The sequence below is a fragment of the Canis aureus genome, chromosome 18 (assembly GCF_053574225.1).
Source record: "Canis aureus isolate CA01 chromosome 18, VMU_Caureus_v.1.0, whole genome shotgun sequence".
Lineage (NCBI taxonomy): Eukaryota > Metazoa > Chordata > Mammalia > Carnivora > Canidae > Canis > Canis aureus.
The window spans coordinates 26,318,841-26,331,778 of record NC_135628.1 but is presented as its reverse complement, the minus strand read 5'-3'; the positions used below and the strand labels follow the sequence as shown (position 1 = coordinate 26,331,778).

At 36.9% G+C, this 12,938-nt stretch overlaps 1 protein-coding gene across 17 annotated transcripts in view; it reads left to right on the top strand.

The window, feature by feature from the left end:
• Nucleotides 1-12,938, top strand: part of ABCB5 (ATP binding cassette subfamily B member 5) — a 154,631-nt gene that overhangs the window by 91,050 nt on the left and 50,643 nt on the right. The gene's annotated exons all lie outside the window — the stretch shown is intronic.

Genomic DNA, 12,938 nt, shown 5'->3' with positions numbered 1-12,938 from the left:
TATTATTTTTTAAGTTTTTATTTTAATTCCAGTTAGTTAACATACAATGTTATATTAGTTTCAGGTGTACAGTATAGTGATTCAACACTTCCATACATCAGCCAGTGCTCATCATGACAAGGGCACTCCATAATCCCTATCACCTATTTAACCCATCCCTCCCCTCTGATAACCACCAGTTTAAGAGTAGTTCTTATTAAACCAGCTGGAATGAGCAGTTTCTAAATTCATGGGTCATTGAGTTAGAGATTAAGGTAGATATTACCCTGGGAGGGGTGGGGGAAGGTTGGAAATAGCCCCATGCTAAATGCAGCTCTGAGCCCAACTAACAACACCTAAAAGCAAACCTCAAAAGGATCAAACTGTTTCCAAGTAACCTAAATGTGTCCTGGTATAAAGCTCAATAATATATATAAGAATTCAAAAATACTGGGGCACCTGGCTCAATAAATGTTGATAGAGCATACAACTCTTGATTTCAGGATTACAATTTGAGCCCCATATTGGGTATAGGGATTACTTAAAAAATAAAATCTTTGGGATACCTAGATGGTTCAGGTGGCTAAGCATCTAACTTGGTTTAGGTCATGATCTCAAGGCCCTGAGATAGAGCCCTACATCAGGCTCCCAAGTTCAGCAGGGAGTCTTCTTGCCCTCTGCCTCTCCCCCTGTTCCTCCACGCTCTCTCACTCTCTCTCAAGTAAATAAAATCTAAAAAAAAAAAAAAAAAATCTTTTTAAAATTTTTAAAAAAATGGGCAGCCTGGGTGGCTCAGCAGTTTAGCGCAGCCTTTAGCCCAGGGCGTGATCCTGGAGACCCGGGATCGAGTCCCACAAGTCCCACACCAGGCTCCCTGCATGGAGCCTGCTTCTCCCTCTGCCTATGTCTCTGCCTCTCTCTGTCTCTGTGTCTCTCATGAATAAATAAAATCTTGAAAATTCTTAGATAAATAAATAAAATTTTTCAAAAAAAAAACAAACCCAGTGAGTAAAATTTAGTGTCTGGCATCCAATCAAAAATCACCAGTAAAGAAGCAAGAAGAGTTCCCAAAAATGAAGAGAAACTAAATCAATAGAAACAGACCCAGAAATGACACACTTGGTAGAATTAGTAGGAACAATAAACGGTTGTGGGTTTTTTCTTTCTGTTTTAAAGATTTAATTTACTTATTCATGAGAGACACACAGAGAAGCAGGGACATAGGCAGAGGGAAAAGCAGGCTCTCCGTAGAGACTGATGCGGGACTCAATCCCAGGATCCCTGGATCACAACCAGAGCCAAAGGCAGATGCTCAACCACTGAGCCACCCAGGTGCCCCCAATAAGAAGTTATTATAACTATTTTTCACATGTCCCCAAAAGAAAGGCAAAAACTTTTGAATAAACAATGAAAAATTTTTTGATGAAAACTAAAAACTCACAGGTTCAAAAAGCTTAATAAATTCCAAATACAAGAAACCTAAGTTACACTACGCAAAGGCACATCATAATAAAATTGCTTAAAACCTAAAATAAGGAGAAAATTTTAAAACAGCCAGAGAAAATCAGCATATGATGTATAGGGGGGAAAAAATAAAATCACAAACTTCTCATTAGAAACAAGGCAAACTAGAAGACAATAGAATAATATCTTTTTTTTTTTAGAATAATATCTTAAAAGGGAAAAAAGCTCAAATTAAAATGCTACATGCAGAAAAATATTTCTCAAAATTGAAGGCAAAGTACAGAAGTTTTCAGAGGAAAAAAAAGTCTAAAATAATTTCTCACCAGCAGACCTACACTCCTAGAAATGTTAAAAGAAAGCCTTCAGTCAGAAGGAAGATGATACCATATGGAAATCTGAATCTACACAAAGGAATGAGAAATATCAAAAATAGTAAATAAATGTGTTAATATAATAATGATTAATAATTCTTTTAATTAGGCTCCATGCCCAACATGGGGATTGAACTCATGACCCTAAGATCAAGTCTCATGTTCTACTGACTGAGACATCCAAGCACCCTAATAATGCTTTTTTAAGTATGTTTTTAAAATAATTTACTTTTCTAAGAAAAAAATAACATTATACTATCAGGCTTATAACAGAATAAAGTATAAGCAAAAATTTATAAAAACAATAGCCAAAAGACTGCAGGGAGAAATGGAAATATTCTATTTTTAAGGTTCCTAAATGGTATACAATATTACTTGAAGATAGACTGTGATGTTGATAGTAGTCAATGTCAATTTCAGAGAAAAAAATACCAGAAATAAAAAGGCTATTTTCATAATTGTAAAAGGATCAATTTATCAAGAACTGAAAAGAGAAATAAAAATTTACCATTTTAGGGCAGCCCGGGGGGCTTAGTGGTTTAGCACCGCCTTCGGCCTGGGGTGTTTTCCTGGAGACCCAGGATTGAGTCCCATGTTAGGCTCCCTGCATGGGGCCTACTTCTCCCTCTGCCTGTGTCTCTGCCTCTCTCTCTCTCTCTCTGTGTGTCTCTCATGAGTAAATAAATAAAATATTTTTTAAAAAGTTACCATTTTAGTCAGAGATTTCAATACTTCTCTTAAATATTGATAAAGCAAATGGACAAAAATTCACAGGGATAGAGATGACTTTAATAGCACTCTCAACCAGCTTAACCTAATAGAATTTACAGAAGACTCCACATATCAGCAGAAGAATACACATTCTTCTCAAATGCATCTGAAACATTTATCAAAATAGACCATATTGTAAGCATACTACAGGTCTCAATATATTTTTTAAAATTCAAATAATGAAAATTATATTACCTAACCAAGGTAGAATTACATCAGAAATTAAAAACAGAGGGGCACCTGGCTTGGTCAGTTAGTAGAGCATGCAACTCTTGATTTCAGAGTTGTAGTTTCAAGCCCCATGTTAGGTGTAGAGATTACTTAAAAATAAAATCGTAAAAAAACAAAAAAAAAAAAAAAAAGAAAGAAAAGAAAAGAAATCAAGACAGAAAGTGGCCTGAAAATCTTGAAACATTTCCAAATAATGCATGTATCAAAGAAGAAATCAAAAGAGAAATTCAAAAGTATTTTGAACTGAATGAAAATAAAACCAAATATAATCAAAATGTACCCTACAATCCAGCCATTACACTACTAAGTATTTACCCAAAGAATACAAAAATACTAATTCAAAGGAATACATGCACCCAGATGTTTCTAGAAGCATTGTCTACAATAGCCACATTATGGAAACAGCTGAAGTGTTCATCTACTGATGAATGGATAAAGATGCAGTATATATACAACAGAATATTACTCAGCCATAAAAAAATAATAAAATCTTGCTATTTGCAATGATATGGATGGAGCTAGAGAATATTATGCTAAGCAAAATAAGTCAGTCAGAGAAAGACAAATAACATATGATTTCACTCATATGTGGAATTTAAGAAACAAAACAAACAGGCAAAGGGAAAAAGAGAGAAAGAGAGAGAGAGGGGCAAACCAAGAAACAGACTCTTAACTATAGAGAACAAACTGATGGTTACCAGGGAAGAGGTGAATGAGGGGGTGGATTAAATAGGTGATGGGAATTAAGGATTGCACTTGTGATGAGCGATGTATGGAAGTGTTGAAACACTATATTGTACACCTGAAACTAACAATTACACTACATGTTAACCAACTGGACTTTAAATTAAAACTTAAAAAAAATAACTCAAGTTTTTAAAAAATATGAAATTTAAGAAAAAAAACACAAATTACCAACATCAAGACTGAGAGCGGTGACATCACAACAGGTTCTACAGATATTAAAATTCTTTTAATAAGATAATCTTATGAAAACATTTATGCAAATAAATTCTTCAACTTAGATGAAATGGACAAATTCTTTGAAAGGCATGAACTACCAAAGCCCACTCAAAAGTAAATTAATTTTAAAAAGAATAAATTAATAGCTTAAAAAATCTTATATCTATTAAAAGGAAATTGAATTTTTAGTGAAAACTTTTTCCTTAAAGAAAACCTCAACCCCAGTTGGCTTAACTGGTGAATTCTACCAATCAAAAAATTGAAGAGGAAAGAGCTCCTATTCTATGAGACCAACATTATTCTGGTATCAAAATTATTAAAGATATTACAAGAAAATAAAATTATAGATAAATACCCCTCATGAACATAGATGGAAAAATTCTTAACAAAATTTTAGTAAATCTAAAAGCAATGTATAAAAAGAATAATATATCATCACCAAGTAGGACTTATCTAAGAAACACAAGTTTGATTTAACATTAAGAAATTAATGTAATTCTTCCTATTAAAAAAATTAAATGAAATAACTAGCTAATCATCTCAATCAATGCAGAAAATTCTTTTGACAAAATGTACTGTCTATTCCTAATAACTCAGCAAACTAGGAATTGAAAGAAATTGTCTCAACCTGATAAAGGGAATCAACAAAAGATCTATGGCTAATATTCTCAGTCGTAAAAGACTTAGATCAAGAACAAGGCAATGATGTACACTTCCCACCATTTCTAGTCAACATTGTGCCAACTTCCAGCCTATCCAATAAGGCCAAAAAATAAAAGGCATCCAGACGAAAGAAAAATAGAAAACTGTCTTTATTCAAAAATAACACAATTATCTATCTAAACCATCCTATGGAATGCACACAAAAAAAAGGTACTAAAAAGATAATTGAGCTTAGCAAGGTTGCAGAATACATGATAAATATATAGAAATCAAAAATAGGAATTGAAATTTAAAAAATAATGTCACATACAGTAGTATCAAAATTATGAAATACTTGGGGCTAAATTTGATAAAAGATTATAAGATCCACACACTGAAATATACAAAATATCACTAAGAAAAATAAAAAGAGACCTAAATAAATTGAGGGATATACCATATACATGAATAAGAAGATTCCATATCATTGGGATGTGAGTTGTCCCCAAATTGACCTACAGGTTCAAGGCAATACCAATCAATATTTCAGCAGGATTTTTGTAAAATTTGACAAACTGATTCTAAATGGAAATTCAAAAGGATAAAATAAGCAAAACAACTTTGAAAAAGAACAAAGTTGGAGGATTTGTCATACCTAATTTCACTTCTTAGTATACAGCTATATTAATGGGAATAATGTGCTATTATTAGAACAAAAATAAGTAAATAGATCAATAGATCAACATAGAGTTAAGAAATAGACCCACACGTATATGGTTAATTGTATTTAAACAAAAGCCCAAAATCAATTCAATAGTGAATGTAGAGTCTTTTCAAGAAATGATGCTATACTTCTATACAACTATATACAAAATAATCATCCTCAATCCATACCTCAGATTATGGATAAATTAACTCAAAATGGATTACAGACCTTACTATAAAACCTAAAATTAGAAAACTTCCATAAGAAAATCCAGTAGAAAATCTTTGTGGCTTTGAATATAGCAAAGATTTCCTAGATACAGCACCAAAGGCACAATTCATAAAAGAGAAAAAAATGATAAATTAGACTTCACAAAATCAAGATCTTTGCTATTTGTACTTTTAAGAAATGAAAAGATACACCAAAATCTGGGAGAAAATATTTGTAAGTTATATATAAAGGAACTGTGTCCAAAATATACAAAGAACTCCCAAAGCACAATAATAAGACTACCAGCAACCCAATTGAAAAATGGGCAAGGGCAGCCCCGGTGGCACAGTGGTTTGGCGCTGCCCGCAGCCCGGAGTATGATCCTGGAGCCCCAGAAACGAGTCCCGCGTCAGGCTCCCTGCGTGGAGCCTGCTTCTCCCTCTGCCTCTCTCTCTGTCTATGAATAAATAAATAAAATCTTTTAAAAAGTTCTTAAAAAAAAATGGGCAAAAGATTTGAATAGACATTTTGCCAGAGAAGATGTGCATATAGGAAACAAGCATACAAAAAGATGCCAGACATTGTTAGTCATCAGAGAAGTGCAAATTAAATTCGTAATTGAGATATCATGACACATCTATTAGAATGGTGGAATCTAAAGAGACTGACTTTAGCAAAGTGTTGGCAATGATGTGAAGCCACTATTACTCCATATTTTCCTGGTGGGAACATGAAATGGTAAACTCAATTTGGAAAATAGTTTGGCAATTTCTTAAAAAGTTGAACATACAACTATCTGATCCAGCCATTCCATCTCTAGGTATTTACCTGAGAGAAATGAAAATATATGTCCACACAAAGACCTGAGTATGACTATTTATAGCAGTTTTATTTTTAATAGCCCAAAACCCAAATTTATGTCAATGGATGAATGGATATATACATTTTGGCATATCCATACAATGGAATACTACTCAGCAATAAAAATGAATGAAATGTTAATTTACACAATATTATGAATGAATCTCAAAGTAATTATGTTATGAAAAGAAGCCAGATGAAAAAGAATACATACTGTATGATTTCATATATCAAATTTTAGAAAATGCAAAATAATCTGTAGTGACAGAAAGTATGTCAGTGATGTAGGGGAAGAGGATTGGCAGCTGAGAGGTGTGGGAGGAGAGGATTACAAAAGGCAGTAGAATCTGGAAGTAATGGATATGTTCAATATCTTGACTGTGGTAATTATTTCATGGATATGTAGTGATGTCTAAACTTATCAAGTTGTACATTTTAAATACATCCAACTTGTATGAAAATTATAATAACTCATCACAGCTCTAAAATATAAAATTTAAAATTATTTAGGAAGGTTTGTTTTTTAACAATTTTTTAAGATTTATTTATTTATTTTAGATAGGGAGCAGCAGAGGGGAGGGCCAGAGAGAAAGGATGAGGGAGAGAATCTCAAGCAGACTCCCCACTAAGCATGGAGCCAGATACGGGGCTCCATTTCTTGAACCTGAGATCATGACTTGTGCCAAAATCAAGAGATGGACTATTAACTGACTGAGCCACCCAGCACCCTATTTTTTTTAACTTTTTAAAGCCCTTTTGTATATCATTATAAAATATTTATAGTTTCATATACTTTTATATCAGGTTCTCTTAAAACATGATATAATCTGAAATATATTTAGGTAGCACAAAAACTTTCATGCTCTTACCGCAATTTTTCATTTTATTTTTGTCTTATTCTATCTTTATTTTTTTATGTTCATATTTTACATTTATGTTCATGATTTATTTTTTTTATTTTTATTTTTTTATATTTTCTAAACATTTTAATTCTAGATGGAAGTCTTCACTCATAAGCAGGCTGTTTTTTTTTATTTTTTTTAATTCATTTTTTATTGGTGTTCAATTTACTAACATACAGAATAACCCCCAGTGCCCGTCACCCATTCACTCCCACCCCCTGCCCTCCTCCCCTTCTACCACCCCTAGTTCGTTTCCCAGAGTTAGCAGTCTTTACGTTCTGTCTCCCTTTCTGATATTTCCCACACATTTCTTCTCCCTTCCCTTATATTCCCTTTCACTATTATTTATATTCCCCACATGAATGAGAACATATAATGTTTGTCTTTCTCCAACTGACTTACTTCACTCAGCATAATACCCTCCAGTTCCATCCACGTTGAAGCAAATGGTGGGTATTTGTCATTTCTAATACCTGAGTAATATTCCATTGTACACATAAACCACATCTTCTTTATCCACTCATCTTTCGTTGGACACCAAGGCTCCTTCCACAGTTTGGCTATCGTGGCCATTGCTGCTATAAACATCGGGGTGCAGGTGTCCCGGCGTTTCATTGCATTTGTATCTTTGGGGTAAATCCCCAACAGTGCAATTGCTGGGTCGTAGGGCAGGTCTATTTTTAACTCTTTGAGGAACCTCCACACAGTTTTCCAGAGTGGCTGTACCAGTTCACATTCCCACCAACAATGTAAGAGGGTTCCCTTTTCTCCGCATCCTCTCCAACATTTGTGGTTTCCTGCCTTGTTAATGTTCCCCATTCTCACTGGTGTGAGGTGGTATCTCATTGTGGTTTTGATTTGTATTTCCCTGATGGCAAGTGATGCAGAGCATTTTCTCATATGCATGTTGGCCATGTCTATGTCTTCCTCTGTGAGATTTCTGTTCATGTCTTTTGCCCATTTCATGATTGGATTGTTTGTTTCTTTGGTGTTGAGTTTAATAAGTTCTTTATAGATCTTGGAAACTAGCCCTTTATCTGATACGTCATTTGCAACTATCTTCTCCCATTCTGTAGGTTGTCTTTTAGTTTTGTTGACTGTATCCTTTGCTGTGCAAAAGCTTCTTATCTTGATGAAGTCCCAATAGTTCATTTTTGCTTTTGTTTCTTTTGCCTTCGTGGATGTATCTTGCAAGAAGTTACTGTGGCCGAGTTCAAAAAGGGTGTTGCCTGTGTTCTTCTCTAGGATTTTGATGGAATCTTGTCTCACATTTAGATCTTTCATCCATTTTGAGTTTATCTTTGTGTATGGTGCAAGAGAGTGGTCTAGTTTCATTCTTCTGCATGTGGATGTCCAATTTTCCCAGCACCATTTATTGAAGAGACTGTCTTTCTTCCAATGGATAGTCTTTCCTCCTTTATCGAATATTAGTTGACCATAAAGTCCAGGGTCCACTTCTGGGTTCTCTATTCTGTTCCACTGATCTATGTGTCTGTTTTTGTGCCAGTACCACACTGTCTTGATGACCACAGCTTTGTAGTACAACCTGAAATCTGGCATTGTGATGCCCCCAGATATGGTTTTCTTTTTTAAAATTCCCCTGGCTATTCGGGGTCTTTTCTGATTCCACACAAATCTTAAAATAATTTGTTCTAACTCTCTAAAGAAAGTCCATGGTATTTTGATAGGGATTGCATTAAACGTGTATATTGCCCTGGGTAACATTGACATTTTCAGAATATTAATTCTGCCAATCCATGAGCATGGAATATTTTTCCATCTCTTTGTGTCTTCCTCAATTTCTTTCAGAAGTGTTCTACAGTTTTGAGGGTATAGATCCTTTACATCTTTGGTTAGGTTTATTCCTAGGTATCTTATGCTTTTGGGTGCAATTGTAAATGGGATTGACTCCTTAATTTCTCTTTCTTCAGTCTCATTGTTAGTGTATAGAAATGCCACTGATTTCTGGGCATTGATTTTGTATCCTGCCACGCTACCGAATTGCTGTATGAGTTCTAGCAATCTTGGGGTGGAGGCTTTTGGGTTTTCTATGTAGAGTATCATGTCATCGGCGAAGAGGGAGAGTTTGACTTCTTCTTTGCCAATTTGAATGCCTTTAATGTCTTTTTGTTGTCTGATTGCTGAGGCTAGGACTTCCAGTACTATGTTGAATAGCAGTGGTGAGAGTGGACATCCCTGTCTTGTTCCTGATCTTAGGGGAAAGGCTCCCAGTGCTTCCCCATTGAGAATGATATTTGCTGTGGGCTTTTCATAGATGGCTTTTAAGATGTCGAGGAATGTTCCCTCTATCCCTACACTCTGAAGAGTTTTGATCAGAAATGGATGCTGTATTTTGTCAAATGCTTTCTCTGCATCTAATGAGAGGATCATATGGTTCTTGGTTTTTCTCTTGCTGATATGATGAATCACATTGATTGTTTTACGGGTGTTGAACCAGCCTTGTGTCCCAGGGATAAATCCTACTTGGTCATGGTGAATAATTTTCTTAATGTACTCTTGGATCCTATTGGCCAGTATCTTGTTGAGAATTTTTGCATCCATGTTCATCAGGGATATTGGTCTGTAATTCTCCTTTTTGGTGGGGTCTTTGTCTGGTTTTGGAATTAAGGTGATGCTGGCCTCATAGAACGAATTTGGAAGTACTCCATCTCTTTCTATCTTTCCAAACAGCTTTAGGAGAATAGGTATGGCTTCTTCTTTAAACATTTGATAAAATTCCCCTGGGAAGCCATCTGGCCCTGGACTCTTGTGTCTTGGGAGGTTTTTGATGACTGCTTCAATTTCCTCCCTGGTTATTGGCCTGTTCAGGTTTTCTATTTCTTCCTGTTCCAGTTTTGGTAGTTTGTGGCTTTCCAGGAATGCGTCCATTTCTTCTAGATTGCCTAATTTATTGGCGTATAGCTGTTCATAATATGTTTTTAAAATCGTTTGTATTTCCTTGGTGTTGGTAGTGATCTCTCCTTTCTCTTTCATGATTTTATTGAGTCTTCTCTCTCTTCTTTTTAATAAGGCTGGCTAATGGTTTATCTGTCTTATTAATTCTTTCAAAAACCAACTCCTGGTTCTGTTGATCTGTTCCACAGTTCTTCTGGTCTCGATTTCGTTGAGTTCTGCTCGAATCTTTATTAACTCCCTTCTTCTCTTGGGTGTATGATCTATTTGCTGTTTTTTCTCTAGCTCCTTTATGTGTAAGGTTAGCTTTTGTATTTGAGTTCTTTCCAGTTTTTGAATGGATGCTTGTATTGCGATGTATTTCCCCCTTAGGACTGCTTTTGCTGCATCCCAAAGATTTTGAACGGTTGTATCTTCATTCTCATTAGTTTCCATGAATCTTTTTAATTCTTCCTTAATTTCCTGGTTGACCCTTTCATCTTTTAGCAGGATGGTCCTTAACCTCCACGTGTTTGAGGTCCTTCCAAACTTCTTGTTGTGATTTAGTTCTAATTTCAAGGCATTATGGTCTGAGAATATGCAGAGGACGATCCCAATCTTTTGGTATCGGTTCAGACCCGATTTGTGACCCAATATGTGGTCTATTCTGGAGAAAGTTCCATGTGCACTTGAGAAGAATGTGTATTCAGTTGAGTTTGGATGTAAAGTTCTGTAGATATCTGTGAAATCCATCTGGTCCAGTGTATCATTTAAAGCTCTCGTTTCTTTGGAGATGTTGTGCTTAGAAGACCTATCGAGTATAGAAAGAGCTATTTCTTCACTTTGGTTAATAATTGATTGATATATTTGGCAGCTCCCACATTCGGGGCATATATATTGAGGATTGTTAAGTCCTCTTGTTGAATAGATCCTTTAAGTATGATATAGTGTCCCTCTTCGTCTCTCACTACAGTCTTCGGGGTAAATTTTAGTTTATCTGATATAAGGATGGCTACCCCTGCTTTCTTTTGAGGACCATTCGAATGGTAAATGGTTCTCCAACCTTTTATTTTCAGGCTGTAGGTGTCCTTCTGTCTAAAATGAGTCTCTTGTAGACAGCAAATAGATGGGTCCTGCTTTTTTATCCAGTCTGAAACCCTGCCCCTTTTGATGGGGTCATTAAGCCCGTTCACATTCAGAGTTACTATTGAGAGATATGAGTTTAGTGTCATCATGATATCTATTCAGTCCTTGTTTTTGTGGACTGTTCCACTGAACTTCTTCTTAAAGGGGAATTTTAAGAGTCCCCCTTAAAATTTCTTGCAGAGCTGGTTTGGAGGTCACATATTCTTTTAGTTGCTGCCTGTCTTGGAAGCTCTTTATCTCTCCTTCCATTTTGAATGAGAGCCTTGCTGGATAAAGTATTCTTGGCTGCATGTTCTTCTCATTTAGGACCCTGAATATATCCTGCCAGCCCTTTCTGGCCTGCCAGGTCTCTGTGGAGAGGTCTGCTGTTACCCTAATACTCCTCCCCATAAAAGTCAGGGATTTCTTGTCTCTTGCTGCTTTAAGGATCTTCTCTTTATCTTTGGAATTTGCAAGCTTCACTATTAAATGTCGAGGTGTTGAACGGTTTTTATTGATTTTAGGGGGGGATCTATTTCCTGGATCTGAATGCCTGTTTCCCTTCCCAGATTAGGAAAGTTTTCAGCTAGAATTTGTTCAAATACATATTCAGGCCCTCTGTCCCTTTCGGCGCCCTCGGGAACACCAATTAAACGTAAGTTTTTCTTCCTCAGACTGTCGTTTATTTCCCTTAATCTATCCTCATGGTCTTTTCATTGTTTGTCTCTTTTTTCCTCAGTTTCCCTCTTTACTATCAACTTGTCTTCTATGTCACTCACTCGTTCTTCCACCTCGTTAACCCTCGTCGTTAGGACTTCTAGTTTGGATTGCATCTCATTCAATTGATTTTTAATTTCTGCCTGATTAGCTCTAAATTCTGCAGTCATGAAGTCTCTTGAGTCCTTTATACTTTTTTCTCGAGCCACCAGTAGCTGTATAATAGTGCTTCTGAATTGGCTTTCTGACATTGAATTGTAATCCAGATTTTGTAACTCTGTGGGAGAGAGGACTGTTTCTGATTCTTTCTTGTGAGGTGAGGTTTTCCTTCTAGTCATTTTGCTCAGTGCAGAGTGGCCAAAAGCAAGTTGTATTGGGAAAAGGAGAAAAAGAGAGGAGAGAAAGAAGGAAAGAAAAGAGAAAGAGAAAAAAAAGGAAGAAAAAAACGAAAAAAAAGAAAAAGAGAAAGAAAAAGAAAGAAAGGAGAAAAAAGGGGGGTGGGGGAAGGAAACAAATCAAAAAGCAAAACAAAACAAAACAAAACAACAACAAAAAAAAGAACCACGGGGGAGTATCTTCTGATTCTTTGTACTTTAAGTCCCTTGGCTTCTCCTGGAAGTTGTCAGTCTAGCTGGTCTTCTGGGGGAGGGGCCTGTTGTGCTGATTTTCAGGTGTTAGCAGTTGGCGGAGCTGCTGTGCCCCTGTCTGGTGCAGGGCTCAGTGGGGGTTGTTTACCCCGTGAGGCCCCAGGAGCAACAGCCCTAGTGGCGGGTCCAGCTCTGCAGCCCTGGATTCAGCTCCGGCAGGAACTCCGTCTGCAGGGCCTGGAGGCTCCGGGCGGGGCCGCTGATCTGCTCAGCTGGGGCAGGAGCGTCCTTGCGGTCCTGGGCCCTCCGGGCCTCTGCTTGTCCCGGGGGAGGCCGGATCCTGGGCTGTGTCCCGGCGCCCTGTGCTCCGGGGCCTGCGCTGTTGGATTCACGCTCCCGGCCGCGCAACCCCCTCCCCCGAGCCGCCCCCGAGCCCCTCCGAGCTGCTCCTGGAACCACGCAGCCCCCTCTGCACGGAGCCTCTTCCTCTGCCCGAGCCCCTCCGAGCTGCTCCGGG